Source organism: Bos indicus, chromosome 20 (genome assembly GCF_029378745.1).
Source record: "Bos indicus isolate NIAB-ARS_2022 breed Sahiwal x Tharparkar chromosome 20, NIAB-ARS_B.indTharparkar_mat_pri_1.0, whole genome shotgun sequence".
NCBI classification, from domain to species: domain Eukaryota; kingdom Metazoa; phylum Chordata; class Mammalia; order Artiodactyla; family Bovidae; genus Bos; species Bos indicus.
In genome coordinates, this window is record NC_091779.1 from 54,584,668 (window position 1) to 54,605,086 (window position 20,419).

The following is a 20,419-nucleotide window of genomic DNA, read 5'->3' on the forward strand; positions in this document are numbered from 1 at the left end:
CTTCCATGCCATAGTGTTTTTCACAGCATCTGCTGCTGCTGCTGCTAAGTCGCTTCAGTCGTGTCCGACTCTGTGTGACCCCATAGACGGCAGCCCACCAGGCTTCCTGTCCCTGGGATTCTCCAGGCAAGAACACTGGACTGGGTTGCCATTTCCTTCTCCAATGCATGAAAGTGAGAAGTGAAAGGGAAGTCGCTCAGTCGTGTCCGACTCTTAGGGATCCCATGGACTGCAGCCTACCTGGGTCCTCAGTCCATGGGACTTTCCAGGCAAGAGTACTGGAGTGGGGTGCCATTGCCTTCTCCTATATCACCTTAAATTTCTGGGAAGAGTCTATAAGGTTTCAAATTTTTCTTGATTCTCATCAATACTTGTTATTTTCTGCTGTTGTTATTTTATAGTAACTGTTTAGCAGGTTTCAGGTAGTATTTCTTCACAGTTTTTAATGGGTTTTTCTAATATCTCTACATGTGTCTATTGATAATGCAAACATCTTTAATGAAATGCTTATTCAAGTTATTTGCTCATTCTAGAGTCAGATTATTTTCTTGTTGTTGAGTTTTAAATGTGGTTTGTACATTCTGGATATAGTCCCTTATCAGTTACATGGTATACAAATATTTTCTCACATTCTGAAGACTCTACATAATGCACAAAAGCTTTTCTTTTTTTTAATTTTTATGAAGCTAAATTTGTCCATTTTCTCTTTTGTCATCTCTGTCTTTGTTGTCATATCCAAGAAATCATTGTGAAATCAATGTAGTGAATCTTTTGCCTTATGTTCTATGCTAAATGTTTTATAGTTCTTATCTCTTAACTTTAAACCTTCCATCCATTATGAGTCAACTTTTTCATATTGTGCTTAGTACAAGTCCAACTTCATTCTTTTGTATGTGAATATCCTGTTTTCCCAGAACTTTATGTTGAAGAGACTGTCCTTTCTCCATTGAATTATCTTGACATCCTTATTGAAATCTTTTGACCATATATGTGAATTTTCTAAGTATCTCATGATCTATGAACAAAGATTTATCTACATGTTCCTTCCCATTTTGGATTTTTTTTTTCCATTATCTTTCGTCCCTAATTTTTTTTCTCTCATAACTGCTTAGTTGTTATTGATTTTTTAAAATTTATTTTGTTTGTCTGTTTTACCTTGGCTGGCTTATAACACCTTCAAGGAGTCTGTGGGTTAAACACATCCTCCAGCCCCTTCCCTGCAGCTTCCTTAATCCCCATGGTGTAACATCTGATATTGGTGTTTAGTAGCTGAACCATTTCAAGCTTGTAAATTCCAGTCCTCATTTTTTAAATAAAATTCAGTCAATTTTGCTTATTTCTGTTTCTGTTTTCCTCATGTTTCCATCATGTATAAATTATGATACACTCAATTCTGGTGTTTTGCTTTGTTCTTTTTTCTTCCTTACCAAGTATTCTCTTATAATATTATTTACATAAAATAAGTTTAATTTGTTCTTTAAAAATCCTAGATATTTAAATCAGTTATATTCTACTTGACTTTTAGAATTATTTTTGCCCAAATCAATATATTAGTAATATCCCACAAAGCTTAAACTTAGTTTAAACATTTAAAACATTGTCACTATAATGAATTTATTTTTATATTCTTAAAATAGGTGAAAACTATAAAAACTGGTCTAGAATCAGCAAAGAAATAGAAAAGACAAGGAAAAAACATAGAAAGAAACATCAAAAGAGGCTGGAAATTTACATTAGATTTTTCAGTGTACCTTTTTTTCCCACACACAAAAAATTGTTATTTGCTTTTGATCCATCCATTTATTTAAAAAAAAGTTATTGAGTATCTTTCATGTGTGATATTCTAAATATTGGGAATGGCATGGCAAACAATACAATCAGATCACTTCTCACATACTTGCTTTATGTGCTAGCAGAGGAAGCAATTAAAAACCAATTAAACATGTAAATATAAAGATTTCCATTTAAATTCTATAAATAAAATTAAACAAGTGAGAGTTCAAGATGGAGAACACATGTATACCTGTGGTGAATTCATTTCGATATATGGCGAAACCAATACAATATTGTAAAGTTAAAAATAAAATAAAATTTAAAGCCATGTTAAAAAAATAATAATAAAGACAATTTCTGATTAAAAAAAACAAGTGAATGGAATAAATCAGCAGAGGTGGGAAAGATCATCTTATTAAAGCTAAAATATAGCAAATTGGCATTTCTGTGAGGAATTCAGATAGCCACCACATGACTAGAAGTCAAATATCAAGTTATTCAAAGATTCAAGGGAAAAAACCTCACAGCTCAGTCAGTAAGTACAAAGGTTCTGAGGTAGGACTGTGCTTTCTATAGTCAAGGAACTGAAAGAAAAAAATGTTGCTTAAATATAATTAAAGTGAAAAGAATGTAATTAAGTGAAATTAGAGTACTGAAGACTGATAGGAATATCTTAATTTTCTGAAGGTCATTTTAAAGAAACAGAAGTCATTGGAAGAATTTTAGACAGATAGGATGTGATTTGATTTCCAATTAAATAAGGTTATTCTGATCTCTAGATAGTCATTAGAAAGCAAAAGTGCAAAGAGAATAACTTTTGACAAAATAATGTTATGTTGGTGGGATAACAAAGTAGGTTTAGGTGAGAAAGAAAGAAAAACAGCTGGTTGTTGATAAAAGCAAAATAAGTCAAGTAAACAGTTTACTGTCATATGTTATAAAAGAGGGCAGTTTTACAACTATTAGCCACAAATTTTCTGGTAACCATCAAGTTACATAGATAAATCTGAGATTTGAAAGAAAATTATTGAGTCAGACTTATATGTTGTAACATTACCAATAAATATTTCATATCATTCCATTATTTTGTACATATTCAAAGACTTGAAATGTTCTAAATATTAATTTTTCCATAGCATTTTAATTATATAATTTTGTAAACATGTGTCTTCTCACAAAACATATAAGGAATTATAATATTCAATTATTTAAAAGTTATCTGTGTTAATAGGAGGTATTTTTATATTAATATTATGATGACCTAAAATGGGCTTTTATAAAATATTTTGAAATTTGTTATTTCCTTCAATTCCCATCAATTTCTCACCAAATTAGCTATACAAATGCCATTTAATGCAACTCTATTTTATCCTTAATTTTCTGATACTGGTCAGTTTGGGGACATATTGGCAAACAGTTTTGAGAATCCAGGATTAATGTTCATCAAATGATATATTATTCAAATAATAAAGGAAGATCTTAAGTTATGAGATTTCAAATAAGTTCTTAAGGACATATGATACCAAACCTATGTAGAATTAATGAGTTCCCTAAGGCCAGGATCATTTTATCTATTTCCCAAGTCCTAAATCCCTTAAATTTGAAACGCTTTATCTTTCAAAAGTTATGACACCCATTTTTTTCCCACTATTACAAGATATTCACATTTTACTATCATTTTCATGAAACAAGTTTGAAAAGTCTTTGTGATAAAAAGTAACAATTTTTCAAAAAAATATCCCTGAGTTCTTTGAAAACAATCTATTTATTATTAGAATTGACACAGTTGCTTCTTAGATTGGTATTCAGAGTGCAGTTGAGTCTGGATGAATTGGGACATTGCCAGTTTGTCAGTGGAAGTAATATGAATTGTTCATGGAAATAAGTCAGCAGCATATGATCAATGGAAATCTCAAAGCACTTGATTTTATCATTAAATACTTTCACTTAATAAAATGCTCATTGGAATGAAATAAATAACACTATTTTGTGGAAGATAATGTTCATTGTCAAGACATAATGGATAGAACTCAAATATATGCGTTGTGAACAGGTTTTTCCTGTTCAGAAAGCAAAATAGAATGGAAGAATATGTGGAAGATTAAAAGACTGTAGCTATTGTAGCAAAATTGAAAGATAATTTAAGATAACACTGACTCATATATTAACCATTTCAATTCTTAGTAGTAAATAAAAGTAAATTACAGGATTGAAAGTTGAAAACTAGAGGAACGTTTCACTATTTTAGAAGAGTCCAAGAAGGAGAATCTTAGAATTAATCTTTGAAATGTGTCTGTATATGGTTCATTTGTGTGCATATGTATAAAATTAATCAATTACTGTATGTAATAATTGTTATTCTCCCTGGAAAACATTGTATAATAAGCTCTTTCTTTTTCCAAATTATTGCCATTAATTCTTCCTATTATTTCAATGCATTATTTCACCCATGTATTATAAACACATATAGACTGGAAACAGACATTTATATTAATATAATTCAATATTTCCCCTATTAGCTTTTTTTATTCACTCAAGTTTATTATGTATGATTCAGCTAACTATTCTCCAGGCTATTTATGTCAGTGAGTCACTTATATCTTCCCTTTAGGCTCCTTTTCTTATCTGTATTTGAGTGAGAGTCCTTCTAAATGGAATTCTAGAGGCATAATTCTAAAAATAAACTAAAGAACCATCTCTGAAGCATTTTGGACAAAGGAGCATGTTTCTTATTTTAAAAGACCTTCAGAATCTTCTCTCGAATTTTTTGCTAACTTATGAAAGCATTCGTATTGTTTCCATTCCATTCAGACTAGGCAAACTTTCAAAAACATCATAAGCATATATGTAAAATGCATCCATGTTAACATCATAAGTGAATTTAGTCCTTGAATACATGTATTTTTGTACAGCTTTCCTCAAACTAGATTCTTGATAAAAATCTATATCGCTGACAGCTTTTTTAATAACTGTTAAATAACAAAATGTATGACTCTAGCCTACATGAAATTAATTCAAATTCAAAAATACAACTTTTCAAAGTGTAACTTACAAAATTAGATTAAAATAAATTACAAAAAAGTTCTTGATAAGAAAAAAAATTAAACTGAAAGCTCTTTCTATATAATTCAAATAATTAAACCATTTTAGGCAATGAAAGTCAGTATCCTTTCAATGATTTCGAACAACCACTTAGACATCTAGGCAATCTGTGTAACCCATGGGGCTCTTCTGTCGGTAGCATTATCCTAGCAAAAATAATGGAGTGGCTTGCCATTTCCTCCTCCAGGGGACCCATTTTCCTGACACAAGTTTCAAACCATGTCTCCTGCATTACAGACAGATTCTTTACCTGCTGAGCAATCCGGGAAACCCATATATATGGAAACTACACACACACACATCAGATCAGATCAGTCGCTCAGTCCTGTCCAACTCTTTGCGACCCCATGAATCGCAGCACGCCAGGCCTCCCTGTCCCTCACCAACTCCCGGAGTTCACTGAGACTCATGTCCATCGAGTCAGTGATGCCATCCAGCCATCTCATCCTCTGTCGTCTCCTTCTCCTCCTGCCCCCAATCCCTCCCAGCATCACAGTCTTTTCCAATGAGTCAACTCTTTGCATGAGGTGGCCAAAGTACTGGAGTTTCAGCTTTAGCATCATTCCTTCCAAAGTAATCCCAGGGCTGATCTCCTTCAAAATGGACTGGTTGGATCTCCTTGCAGTCCAAGGGACTCTCAAGAGTCTTCTCTAACACCACAGTTCAAAAGCATCAATTCTTCCGTGCTCAGCCTTCTTCACAGTCCAACTCTCACATCCATACATGACCACTGGAAAAACCATAGCCTTGACTAGACGAACCTTTGTTGGCAAAGTAATGTCTCTGCTTTTGAATATGCTATCTAGGTTGGTCATAACTTTCCTTCCAAGGAGTAAGTGTCTTTTAATTTCATGGCCGCAGTCACCATCTGCAGTGATTTTGGAGCCCCAAAAAATAAAGTCTGACACTGTTTCCACTGTTTCCCCATCTATTTACCATGAAGTGATGGGACCAGATGACATGACCTTCGTTTTCTGAATGTTGAGCTTTAAGCCAACTTTTTCACTCTCCACTTTCACCTTCATCAAGAGGCTTTTTAGTTCCTCTTCACTTTCTGCCATAAGGGTGGTGTCATCTGCATATCTGAGGTTATTGATATTTCTCCCAGCAATCTTGATTCCAGCTTATGTTTCTTCCAGTCCAGCATTTCTCATGATGTACTCTGCATATAAGTTAAATAAGCAGGGTGACAATATACAGCCTTGACGTATTCCTTTTCCTATTTGGAACCAGTCTGTTGTTCCATGTCCAGTTCTAACTGTTGCTTCCTGACCTGCATACAAATTTCTCAAGAGGCAGATCAGGTGGTCTGGTATTCCCATCGCTTTCAGAATTTTCCACAGTTTATTGTGATCCACACAGTCAAAGGCTTTGGCATAGTCAATAAAGCAGAAATAGATGTTTTTCTGGAACTCTCTTGCTTTTTCCATGATCCAGCGGATGTTGGCAATTTGAATGCTGGTTCCTCTGCCTTTTCTAAAACCAGCTTGAACATCAGGAAGTTCACGGTTCACATATTGCTGAAGCCTGGCTTAGAGAATTTTAAGCATTACTTTACTAGCGTGTGAGATGAGTGCAATTGTTTGGTAGTTTGAGCATTCTTTGGCATTGCCTTTCTTTGGGATTGGAATGAAAACTGACCTTTTCCAGTCCTGTGGCTACTGCTGAGTTTTCCAAATTTGCTGGCATATTGAGTGCAGCACTTTCACAGCATCATCTTTCAGGGTTTGGAATAGCTCAAGTGGAATTGCATCACCTCCACTAGCTTTGTTCGTAGTGATGCTTTCTAAGGCCCACTTGACTTCACATTCCAGGATGTCTGGCTCTAGGTCAGTCATCACACCATCATGATTATCTGGGTCATGAAGATCTTTTTTGTACAGTTCTTCTGTGTATTCATGCCATCTCTTCTTAATATCTTCTGCTTCTGTTAGGTCCATAGCATTTCTGTCCTTTATCGAGCCCATCTTTGCATGAAATGTTCCTTTGGTATTTCTGATTTTCTTGAAGAGATCTCTAGTCTTTCCCATTCTGTTGTTTTCCTCTATTTCTTTGCATTGATCACTGAGGAAGGTTTTCTTATCTCTTCTTGCTATTCTTTGGAACTCTGCATTCAGATGCTTATATTTTTCCTTTTCTCCTCTGCCTTTCACTTCTCTTCTTTTCACAGCTATTTGTAAGGCCTCCCCAGACAGCCACTTTGCTTTTTTGCATTTCTTTTCCATGGGGATGGTCTTGATCCCTGTCTCCTGTACAGTGTCACGAACCTCATTCCATAGTTCATCAGGCACTCTATCTATCAGATCTAGGCCCTTAAATCTATTTCTCACTTCCACTGTATAATCATAAGGGATTTGATTTAGGTCATACCTGAATGGTCTAGTGGTTTTCCCTACTGTCTTCAATTTAATTCTGAATTTGGTAATAAGGAGTTCATGGTCTGAGCCACAGTCAGCTCCTGGTCTTGTTTTTGTTGACTGTATAGAGCGTCTCCATCTTTGGCTGCAAAGAATATAATCAATCTGATTTCGGTGTTGACCATCTGGTGATGTCCATGTATAGAGTCTGCTCTTGTGTTGTTGGAAGAGGGTGTTTGTTATGACCAGTGCAGTTTCTTGGCAAAACTCTATTAGTCTTTGCCCTGCTTCATTCCCTATTCCATTGCCAAATTTGCCTGTTACTCTAGGTGTTTCTTGACTTCCTACTTTTGCATTCCAGTCACCTATAATGAAAAGGACATCTTTTTTGCGTGTTAGTTCTAAAAGGTCTTGTAGGTCTTCATGGAACCGTTCAACTTCAGCTTCTTCAGCATTACTGGTTGGGGCATAAACTTGGATTACTGTGATATTGAATGGTTTGCCTTGGAAACAAACAGAGTTCATTCTGTCATTTTTGTGATTGCATCCAAGTACTGCATTTCAGAGTCTTTTGTTGACCATGATGGCCACTCCATTTCTTCTGAGGGATTCCTGCCCGCAGTAGTAGATATAATGGTCATATGAGTTAAATTCACCCATTCCAGTCCATTTCAGTTCCCTGATTCCTAGAATGTCGACATTCACTCTTGCCATCTCTTGTTTGACCACTTGCAATTTGCCTTGATTCATGGACCTGACATTCCAGGTTCCTATGCAATATTGCTCTTTATAGCACTGGACCTTGCCTCTATCACCAGTCACATCCACAGCTGGGTATTCTTTTTGCTTTGGCTCCATCCCTTCATTCTTTCTGGAGTTATTTCTCCACTGATCTCCAGTAGCATATTGGGCACCTACTGACCTTGAGAACCCCATGAACACACACACATAAACACACACATATATATACAAAAACTGGGATATGTAAACCTCTATTTTAGTTCATTAGAGAATTATTGTTCTTTGCTTTGGTAGTATATATTAACTTCAAAAGAGAATATTTTTAAAATGAATTATCCTAAATAAACCTAGGAGGCAATAATAAAGCAGAAAGCATTAACTTGGGATCAAATAATTGCAATTAAGGTTATACAGATTTGAATGCCAACCTAAACAGTGTCCCAATAAGGACCAAAAGTCAGGGGCTTTTAAAGACAAAGCAGGGAGATTTTCAGTACAAAAATTTTAATTGGAGTTTGTGGGCAGAAGCTAGTCATGACTCACCAGGATTGAGTGAGGAAGGAAAAGTCCACTGCTCTGACAATTTGCAAGTGTTCTTTCAGAGTTCTTCGAATATTTGTGGTTTGGACTAGTTCAAAAGTTCATGTTTCCACCAGGTGAAGACATGCTTTCATACCTCTTTAATGGCAGTTCAACTGGTGAAGAATCTGCCTGAAAGGCAGGCGACCTGGATTTGATCCCACGGTTGGGAAGATTCCCTGAAGTAGGGAAAGGCTACCCACTCCAATATTCTGGCTTTGAGAATTCCATGGACTGTATAGTCCATGGGGTCGCAAAGAGTCAGACAGGACTGAATGACTTTCACTTTCAGTTCTGATGGCCTCTTGGATCCATTTAAAATTATCCATTAAAAAACCCCTTGATATAAGTGATTTCATTTTATTTCACAAAGGAGGTACCTTACTGAATAAAATCATTTACTGATAATAAAGGCAATAGCATGCTTTTTCTTGATCTAAAACAATTTCCATTTTAAAGACTTAATTAAGAAACTTCTTTTAGATCTCAAAAATGGGAAAAAAAATATATGTATATATAACATATATATACATATATATATATATGCATTTCCCTTGTTGCTATTTTAAGTAAATTAACACATTTTTAAATATGCATTTTTGTTTGCATTTTACCAGAAAACTTAAAGCTGAATATGCTACTCTTGCTAAAGCAAATGGTATTGCCTGAAAAATCCCTTGGACAGAGAAGCCTGGCAGGTTACAATCCATAGAGTGGCAAAACAGTCAGACAAAGCTTAGTGACTAAACAATAATGCATTTTTCACACTAAATTTTATTCTTCAGTTTATCTTTTTTTTTTTTATTTTTACTGTTCTTTTTCCCACATTCAGGTTTTCTCTTGTTATAATGTGTGGTGCAGATTACTATAGGCAGACTTCTATTTTCCTTTTTGTTACTTTATATACTTTATTATATAGTTTAACAAAATATTAATTAGATTAAAATTTTTCAAAAATATGTTGGATGTATTCAACTCTTTTTGGCTTATGCACTTCAGACTTTAAACTATAAAATTTTCTTTCAGGGATGAATGTTACTGTGCACATTTCCAGAATCTTTTTGAAGCTGCAATGTGATGTGGAAACCTAAATGGTAACAAAATATCTACCATTGCTGGAGCACTTATTCTAAACCAGGAACTATTATAGAATTTATATGATATGCATTTGTCTTATTTTATAAACACTGTAAATTTTATAAACATCTGCTGCTTTCAAAATTTTGATGCTGATAAATGAATAATGTAAGATCACAAAAGTGACCTCAAAATTATATAAAATGAATGTAAAATCAGTGTTCTACGGTTCCCTTTCCACTTTCTTGCTGCTTCAGTGAGGCAGTGAGTGCTTTATAATTGAACTGCTTCATGCTTGTTCTGTATCCAATTTGGTTAGCTCATGAAAAATTGCTTCCTAAATGTCACTCCTTTTAAAATTGTGAAGCAAAACATGAGCCCCAAAATGTCACTTATTAGATTGCTTACCGTGAGGTATGTTCTGTGTAAAGTTCCAAGGCAAAGGAACAATCGTTTCCACCTTAAAATCCAAAGGAAAAAAGTACCACCTTTAGTGTTTTGTATGTCTGTTTGATTTCAAATTTGTTCAGTGAATGTGAAGACAGGGAATCCAATTTCAATAAAGAATATCTACATTACTCTTTATGAGATTACTGGGAAACACTTACTACCATTATAAGCCTAAATTGCAATCAGTTCAAGGTTTTCCCTTGCCTGCTTCTAATTTATGATTATCTTTTGCAAGGAACAATTTCAAAAATTATTATCACATGCATTAGTATCTACTCTCATACTTCTTGTCAACACAATTCAGTTTCCCAATTAAATTATCTATGGCATCTGATTTTTGGTACTATTTTTTATTAAAACATAAAAGTCATAAAAATGCTTCTATTTTGATATGATATTTATACAAAAAAAAACTAAAGATGGCCAAACATCGATGTTCTTGCTTGAATGCTGATTGAAGATGCAATTCTTATAAAAGAAGTTGTAATTATTGACTTCAATATAAATATTTCCTATCAGCTATAATCTTTCCTGTCAGAATCAGTATTTCCTCAATTAATTTCTTTCCTTATGATTGTTGACAAGAAATACACTTGCTTATGATAAGAATGCATTAAATTTCTCACCTTATGTTTATTAAAGTGATATGCTCATTACTGTATACATAATATAAAGATATGGACACTGGAGGGTTTCCCAAGTTGTGCTAGTGGTAGAGAACCCACCTGCCAATGCAGGAGACAGAAGAGATGTGGGTTCGATCCTTGGGTCAGGAAGATTCTCTGGAGCAGTGAAAGTCGCTTGGTCATGTCAGACTCTTTGCAACCCCATGGTCTTTCCCATCTCCAGGAAGGAGAGAAAGGAAAGCATTTCCCTTCTCCTGAAGGAGGAAATGGCAATCCACTCCAGTTTTCTTGCCTGGAGAATCCCATGGACAGAGGAGCCTGGTGGGCTGCAGTCCATAGCGTTGCAAAGAGTTGGACACGACTGTAGTGACTTAGCTCACACGAGTGTATGCACACTGCAAAGGTAAATACAGTATTTAAAAACAAACAAGCAAACAAACAAAAAAAAAGAACTATTCTTTCTGATAGAAAGAAAAAGAAATAGATATCATTTTCTTTGAACATTTACCTTGGAAAACTTGCAATTTTAAGCTCTTCCTCTGGTTCTCTGAGATGTATTTAAACATTTTTGCCAGCTAAACAAACCTCTTAGTTTTACAACCTACCAGTGTTTCTTCAAGGGCCGAGGAACCATCTCTTTGAAATGTTATCATCAAGAAAAAGGGTGCCCCTATCTCCCAGTTTCTTTGGTAAAGTAGGAGGCTAATTTGGGTGGGTGCCTGTCTTTAAATTCTGGCATAAAGATATGAGAAGTTTATTTTCCCTTTGGAAAAAGCCAATTAGTTGATACAAATGGTCATCCTAATTACCAGGTGAACTGGGGATACACCACGTGACAAGTGGTGCTGTTATTTCCTTTCACTGGAGGATTAGCCATCATTCATTTGTGAATCTGTGTTTAACGGCTTGTGTCTGCTTGGCTGTATAAAACGGCAAGATTCCTTTCTGACTTCTCAGTCTCTTTGGAGGATTGCCTGTGATTTCACATCAAATCCTGATTTAAAGCTTATTTAATAATGAAACTTTTATTTTTCTTCTCCCTTTGCAGAGGTTTTTCTGACTTGGTAGGAGACTTTGTTTTTAATTACCCTTCTGCCCCCTTCTGATGCCTATGTCAGAAGCTTTCTCTATCTCCTTTATACTTTAATAAAACTTTATTACACACACACAAAAAAATACTCTACATAATTCCCTATTTCAACACTTCGGCCTGGTTGAGATCTTTAACCATAGGAATAATATACATTTAAATTATTTTTCCTGAAACAGGAATTTCCAGGTCTTAGAAGATTGAAACTCTCCATCTTTTTAATATAAAATTTAATAAATGAATGTTATAATCATACAAGAGGAAAACTTCACACAGGCATTATTAAATATAGTATGTCTGCATTGTGTGGAGACATGTACACTGTGGTATCTACCCCTAGAAGTGATTTTTTTCCTTAACTGCATATAAGTTCATGCATGTAAAATATCAAGCAAGTTCTTAGCAGACATTAGGATCCAGCTAGAACAACCAAAAGCAGTTTTTGTCTTTGTTTTTGTGCCACCAGAAATACTCCATTCCAAACATCTGGAGATTGAAACCAAATTTCCAAATACAGTTCAAGAAGTGGGATTTTAGTGATGTTTGTTTTGCTTGGACTATAGGGTATAATATTGGAGTAGGCAATGGCATCCCACTCCAGTACTCCTGCCTGGAAAATCCCATGGATGGAGGAGTCTGGTGGGCTGCAGTCCATGGGGTCGCTAAGAGTCGGACACAACTGGGCGACTTCACTTTACTTTTCACTTTCATGCATTGGAGAAGGAAATGGCAACCCACTCCAGTGTTCCTGCCTGGAGAATCTCAGGGACGGGGGAGCCTGGTGGGCTGCCGTCTACGGGGTCACACAGAGTCGGACACGACTGAAGTGACTTAGCAGCAGCACAGGGTATAATATGGCTTCCCAGGTGGTACAGTGGTAAAGAATCTTCTTGCCATCGCAGAGATGTCAGACATCTGAGTTTGATCCCTGAGTGGGGAATATCCTCTGGAGTAGTAAATGGCAACCCACTCTAGTATTCTTGCCTAGAAGATTCCATGGACAGAAGAACCTCGTGAGCTACACTCCATGGAGTTGCAGAGTTGGACACGGCTGAGCACATATAGGGTGTAATATAAATCAATTTTGGAAAGGATTTAGACCTTAGAGAGTCCTCTAGAATCATCTGAAATAGGAGACATTCAGCTTCTTTTCTGAATAAACCTTCAAGATACTGGATTTTTTTCTATTAATAATAAAAGTTGTAAATAAAAAAATAAACTAATTTTTGCTTGCTGCACCTTAATTTATACATAGACTCTGCCCTTCAAGGTAAAATCTGCTGGCTATGTGAAATCTTTTATCTATGATTTCTGTCTGTGTGGCTTATGGTATTTGAAAGTCAAAATCTTGTTAAACTTAGGTATACAGTAAAATGTGCTAAAATTCTTAGCAGACTGTGGTTCTTGCTCTCATTTCATCCCACTCTCAGCATCCATAGTTCTCGTACAGTTATATTTGTTTACTCCATACCCTGTTCCTCATTAGTGACAGCACTCCGCATTCAATCTCTGGGTCAGGAAGATACCCTGGAGAAGGAAATGGCAATCCTCTCCAGTATTCTTGCCTGGAGAATCCCATGGACAGAGGAGCCGTCCATGGGATTGCAAAGAATCAGACACGACTAAGTGACTAACACGTTTGCTTTCTATGTCATATTAACCATGTGTCCTGGAATCATTTTAGTAGCATTAGCTGTATTTTCCTGCTTGTTTAGATTATTTGCTGTTAATTTTTTTAACATTTCCTTTAAATACAGATCAATAAGTTTTAAACTAACACTGACTTTGATTATTTGTCACAAATATTTCTTTTTTTAATATAAATTTATTTATTTTAATTGGAGGTTAATTACTTTACAACATTGTATTGGTTTTGCCATACATCAACATCAATCTGCAGGTATACACGTGTTCCCCATCCCAAAACCCCCTCCCTCTTTCCTCCCCATACCATCCCTCTGGGTCGTCCCAGTGCACCAGCCCCAAGCATCCAGTATCGTGCATCAAACTTGGACTGGCGATTCATTTCATATATGATATACATGTTTCAATGCCATTCTCCCAAATCATCCCACCTGTTTCCTTCTACTAAAATATAAACTTTATGAGGACAGATGTTTTGTCCAATTTTCTCACTACCATATGTGTTTGGCACATAAGATCAGATCAGATCAGTCCCTCAGTCATGTCCTACTCTTTGTGACCCCATGAATCACAGCACGCCAGGCCTCCCTGTCCCTCACCAACTCCCGGAGTTCACTCAGACTCACATCCATCGAGTCAGTGATGCCATCCAGCCATCTCATCCTCTGTCGTCCCCTTCTCCTCCTGCCCCCAATCCCTCCCAGCATCAAGGTCTTTTCCAATGAGTCAACTTTTTGCATGAGGTGGTCAAAGTACTGGAGTTTCATAAACTGGGATCATAAATGTTTATGGAATACATTTTTAAAATACTATGAGTTTAAGAAATAATAAGTGAGTTTGTTAATTCACTATATATATATATATATATATATACATACATACATATCAGACTATTACATTGTACCCCCTAAATGTGTAAAATTTTACTTGCAATTACACCCCAACAAAGCTGGAAAAAAATAAATTTCTTGTAGAAAAAGAGTATGTTAATATTTTGATAAATTTTAATAGTAGAGAAAAACATGGTAATAGAGGTTATTACTGCATGAACTGTATGAAAATGTGTATATAAATTATACATATGTATCATTTATGTAAAACCGTATGTGAAATGTATTTGCATTTTATACTAAAATCATCATTTATATGTAATAATAAGTAATGCTCATCTTTGTGTGTCAATAAATGTAAGAACACATTTGAAATCATCATTTTTATTCTTAATTGCATTGCAAAACTGAATATGTGAAAATGTGTTATTATTAGCATATTGTAAGACATTTGGATTATTTTTCTTTTGAGGGTATTACAAAACAAATCTCAGTAAGAATTCTCTATAATCTGGTATTGATATGATTGATGGATTGCCTAAAGATTAATTCATATAATTGGAATAGCTCAGTCACAAATTAGTACTAAGTTTTGTTAAATAACTATCCAGAAATATTTTACCAAGCTATCCTGTAAAACTGTAGCAGTGTACAAACATCCACTTTTCCAAAGCCAAATCTTCTTATTTAAAACAATATTTGACAAGCTACTGAATGAAAAATAGCATTGTATTGTTCTTTTATTAGGTATATCTGCATACTAATAAGACTAATCATGCTTTTGCAGATTTTTCTCACTAGAAGCCCTCAGATGCCTGTTTCTCCAAAGTTTTCTCTAACATTCAGAGACCTAAAATGGGGAAAGAACTGAGTCACAACATCTGAAATAGAAAAAAAAAAAATGTGCAAGTAAATATTTATATCCCAAATAAAATTCATCTACTAAAACTCACACTAGACATTGTTTCTCTCTTTGAAAACTTCCCAAACAAGAACATTTTGCATTGCCAAAAATAAACATCAGAAGGGAACTTGCCAACCAGCATTGTATTATACAACTGCTATTACAACAATTAAAGAGCATAAACCTCTCAGAACTAGAATTCTAGAAAAATTCTAGAACAAGTTACATCTTCATCAAACTATAGCGACAAAAAGTTAAATGTATTCAACAGATTCAGGTAGATAAAATTCAGATGTATAGAAAGAGCATACATTCCTCTGCCTACTTCTTATCTGTTCTAAAACTTTCTAGGTTATGTGGATGTCATACTTGTCAGGTGAGTGCATGCTCCTCGGTTCTGTCTCATCACAACAGAGATTTGGAGTGAGGACATTAAAGCCCTTGACGCGTCACAGCTCTTGGGTCTTAGATAGACCTTGTTATAGCTCTTAGACAAATCAGTGTTGCAGCTCTATTTTATTTAGAAAACAGCAAGAGAATCCATCCTCGAGGTGTGATGGCATGCTGACTCAAAGAGATAAGAGAAAAGAGTAGGGAGCTTGCCAGCACACGGGGGAGAGAGAGAGCGCGCGCGCTTTGGCTCCTCTTTTTATATGTTTTCTTCCTCCCCCTGGGCCTGCCCTATGTAAATTGGGCTAGCCAGGAGTGCTGTTTGTTCTACCTGAGGTCCTCACTCAGGTCCTCGGACCTTCCTTTGACCTTCTTTTGTTCTATTTTCGCAGGCTTTTTTCCCTTCCTTGTCTTTTAGCCACCACCATTTTGGACTCCTGTTTCCTATTCAAACTACTTAACATACTCACTCAAAAGGGGGAATAGACACCAAATTATATAATTTTTAGTCTCCCCTTTCATTTCTTTAGAACACCTGCTTTGCACTGACCACCTCCTCAAAAGCCTCCAACCCATCAAAATAGTCTGAGATCTGACACACACTTGTCAACACAAGATGAACTAAGAGGTTTATTACTTTTGATGCCAAAACATTTACAAATTTCATTTCACTAAATTAAGAAAAAAAAAAATCAGTCCATTCTATTCTGACACAATTACATTTTTTTCCTTAGAGAAATAAAAGATTGATATATGAAAATTATTTTTTTTTTTAAGTAATGTCCTATGGTCTCGGCTGTGGCTTAGTGAAAACGCAGTCCTAGCCAAAGTTTTCTCTCAGTTGCAGCACAGCCCTGAATGAGGAATTAGAGGTCAATGCCTCTGCTGGCCAGCTGTCATATTGTCCCTGACCAGGTAGCAAGGGCATTGATTTGGGTCAGCTCTCTGCTTTCTATAATATAAAAAGGCTATTATTCAAAATGGTCCCTGGCCACTAATCTGTCCGATCAGTCCAGCTCAGTAAGGGTCAGCTCTCCACTCTCTGTGAAGTAGATACTGTTTTCATGTCTATTGTTCTGCCTGAGCCTGTGACACTTTCCTTGTCCTTGGCATTCTGTAGCTAGAGCAGGGCATGCCTAGATCTGTCCTTTCTTACTAAGCTTCCAGAAACTTCTGTGAGCCTTTTTCATCTGCTGATTCTTTCGTAACAGAGAAAATTTCTACTACCATCTCCCTTCCTTGGTTCCTCTGCTGTTCTGATTTTCTGAACTCACTGCTTACAGGAGAATTTTCCTGGATCTGGAAACACCACAAAACAGAAGTCTGGGGATTTTGCTGTATAAATGGCTCTCTTGTAATTGTGTGAGCAATGCCCCTAGTTAGTAAGACCCTCACATTCTTGTTTCTTCATTTTGTTTCTTGTTTCTTCTTTTGATTTCCAATTCTGGATATTTTGCTTTGAATTTTGAGATATATCTTTCATTTGATTGTTGAGATTAGCCACTATGATTTTATCATTGAGTTGCTCATATGGTAAAGAATCTGCCTTCAATTCAGAAGAACTCGGTTCTATCCCTGAGTTGGGAAGACCCCTTGGAGAAGAGAATGACAATCCACTCCAGCATTCTTGCCTGGATAATCCCATGAACAGAGGAGCCTGGCAGGTTACAGTCCATATGGGTCTCAAAAAGTTGGGCATGACTGTGCATAGCACATTGGATTGGATCCTTCCTTTAGGAAGGTTCCCCTGTTTTTCAGGCAGTAAATAATCTGCTTGTAATGCAGAAGACACCAGTCTGATTCCTAGATCAGACAGAACCTCTGAAGAAGGGAATGGCAACCCACTCCAGTATTCTTGCCTGGAGAATTCCATGGACAGAGGTACATTCCATGGGGTTGCAAAGAGCAGGACATGACTGAGCAATGAACACACACTATCCATTTTTTTCTATTCATCCACTAAAATGCTTCAACATTATTATTTATTTATTAAAATATAGTTGATTCACAATGTTATATCAGTTTCAGATGTATAGCAATATGATTCAGTTATTCATGCATAAATATGTTATTTAAAAAATCTGAACCTTATAATATTTGTTATATGAAAATATGAAAATTTTTGATCCTTTCTTGTGCTGAAGTGGACTTTCATGAAGTACTCTCATTATCGTGGTTGTCGCTCTTGTTGTTTGTACTGAAGTTATCTATCTTTTTTGTCATTTGTATTTCTCTAAGGGCGGTCCATTTCTGCACATCTGCTTTTCTATGCTGGACATGAACTACACATTAATGTGCTCTCATTGGCCTGAGCTATTCATAGATGCTCAGATCTGATTGTTGGTGGATTTTAAGCAATAATAATTCCTCCAGGCAAACTGGCTTGCAATGGTCTCTGGCCCAATACGCCTGCCAAGTTCCAGGCAGCAAATTGCCAGTAAAAGTAGTAAGAGAAAACACTTTTGCATCTTCATGGATTTGGATGTAAAGGTTAGGACTCTTTCATCTGTAGGAACAAAAACTTAGCTTCTCCTACTTTCTTTGGGAGTAAGGCAATCGGCTGATTTCCACTGAATCCTTACTGACGGGGCTACACTTGCCCTCTAGAGAGTATGTGTGCTTATATGTGATAAAAGTCTCCCAAAAATCTGTGCATTCTAATCATCTCCTATTCACCACATTGGTAAGGGAGGGATTCTTGCTCTCAGATTATGGGAAGAGCTGAATGTGCAGCACCTGCCACTGAACAGAGAGAACAGGGACTTAACAGTCACAAGGACCCACAGCCTCAGCTTCCCTGGTGGCTCAGATGGTAAAGAATCTGCCTGCAATGCAGGAGGCTTGGGTTCAATCCCTGGGTCTGGAAGATCCCCTGGAGAAGGGAATGGCAACCCACTCAGGTATTCTTGCCTGGGAAATCCCTTGAACAGAGGAGGCTGGTGGGCTACAGTCCATGGGGTTGCAAAGAGTCAGACATGACTGAGTGACAGAGCACATACACATACATCAGGATATACAGTGATTAAGGAAAAATCTTCTAGAATTGAGCAAACATGTCATGTTGCAGTCTTGGCTATGGTATATGAAAAATTCAGATTATAAAAAAATTTACATCATAAAATTAAAATTTTATAAATTTCTATATAGACAAAACACTACAAGAAAAATGTTAATTGTCATGTCTGTTCTAAGTTTCCTTTTGTCTTGCTAATTGGGAAGATGCTATTTCCAAATGAAGTGCATATATAAAGGCTATTTGTATTTGCTGCAATTTCATGCATATATGATTAAAATTAAACAAATCCATTAAGCCTTTAGGACTCATACTAAAGAGCTGTGAAATGTGGTCAGTAAGTCAAAAAGAAAAGAAAATTCTTAGGATTTTAGTAAGAAAAACAGTTCTTTACAATTGTTTAACTCAAGAAATATTTCTGAAGGCAATTTCACCTTTTCAAACATTATAATCTGTACCAACATGTGGTACATTTTTGGAAATGTATTTGTTGTTCATCCTTGTGAACTTGTTATTAATAAAACACTACTTCTGTAGAATATGCAGCTTTAAAGGTTTGATGCATTCTGTGATGAAAGGTTTAAATACGTGTGGGTGGAATTATTTTCGGCATAAACATGTACTCTATTTAAAATGTTTCTCCATGGGCAAATTTTTTTTTTTTTCATAAAATAAGAGTTGTGAAAATTCATACAAATCTTGTATTTTGAAAAAATTAAAGTGGAATATATAATGGACATTAACCTTTATGGCTGTTGAACAATGCATGCTCAAGTAGTAAAAAAAACCTATTGTACAGATTCCTAGTAGGTAAAGAGTACAGTGAGGTCAAGAATGCAATGCGCTCATGGTGGCTATACATACCTTGAAAAGGGAGTAGAGACACTAAAATAAATTAGTCTCTTGGGAATCAGGAAGCTATACTTTATTTTATTGCAAAGCTAGTTCATAAAGTGATCGATACTGAAATTAGAAAAGCCAGACATGAAGTGGAATTTAAGAGAATAGCCTTATGAGGGAACAGAAGTTCAAACAGTTTATTCCTGAGGTTTACAATTCAGAAGACGCCAAAACTAATAACCGTGTCCATTTGAACTCTGTCTTGACTGTGAGATAGCACGTGTGTGTCCTTTACCAGACCTGATCTGCAACCCTGGACCAATTAGGAACTGCCTTCGACGGTAAAGCATCTGCCTGCAACGGGGAAGACTTGGGTTCAATCCCTGGGTCAGGAAGATCCTCTGGAGAAGGAAATGACAACCCATTCTTGTACTCTTGCTTGGAAAATTCCATGAATGGAGGAGCCTGGTAGGCTACAGTTCATGGGATCTCAAAGAGTCAGACGCGACTGAGCTACTTCACTTTCCTTGTGGCTTTGATCCAAGTATTACTCTCTATACTCTGATTTGTGACACTGAGGCTGTGACTCTGCAGATTTATCATTCTCTTTCCCAGCTGACTTCTGGCCAGTGTTTACTAATAGGTGGCACAGAGAGACACTGGGAGGCAGGGGGAGAAGAATGACATCTGACTTGTGTTCCTGATGTTATGGTCAGAGGCAACATAGCCAAGGCACTTCACCTACAGTACTCTGCAAACCAGCTCCACTGTCTGAGAAGCAAGTGAATTTTGTTTGCTTTCTGGGACATCTGGATCTAACTTTTGGGTCTAACTTTCAGGAGAAACCTCTACTGAGCCTCTAGATTTTGATAATATCAAACATCCTTTTGCTTCTTTAGTCCTAGGGATAGAGGCTTGTGGAAAGTGAAAGTGAAAGTCACTCAGTCGTGTCAGACTCTTTGCGATCCCATGGACTACACAGTCCCTGGAATTCTCCAGGCCA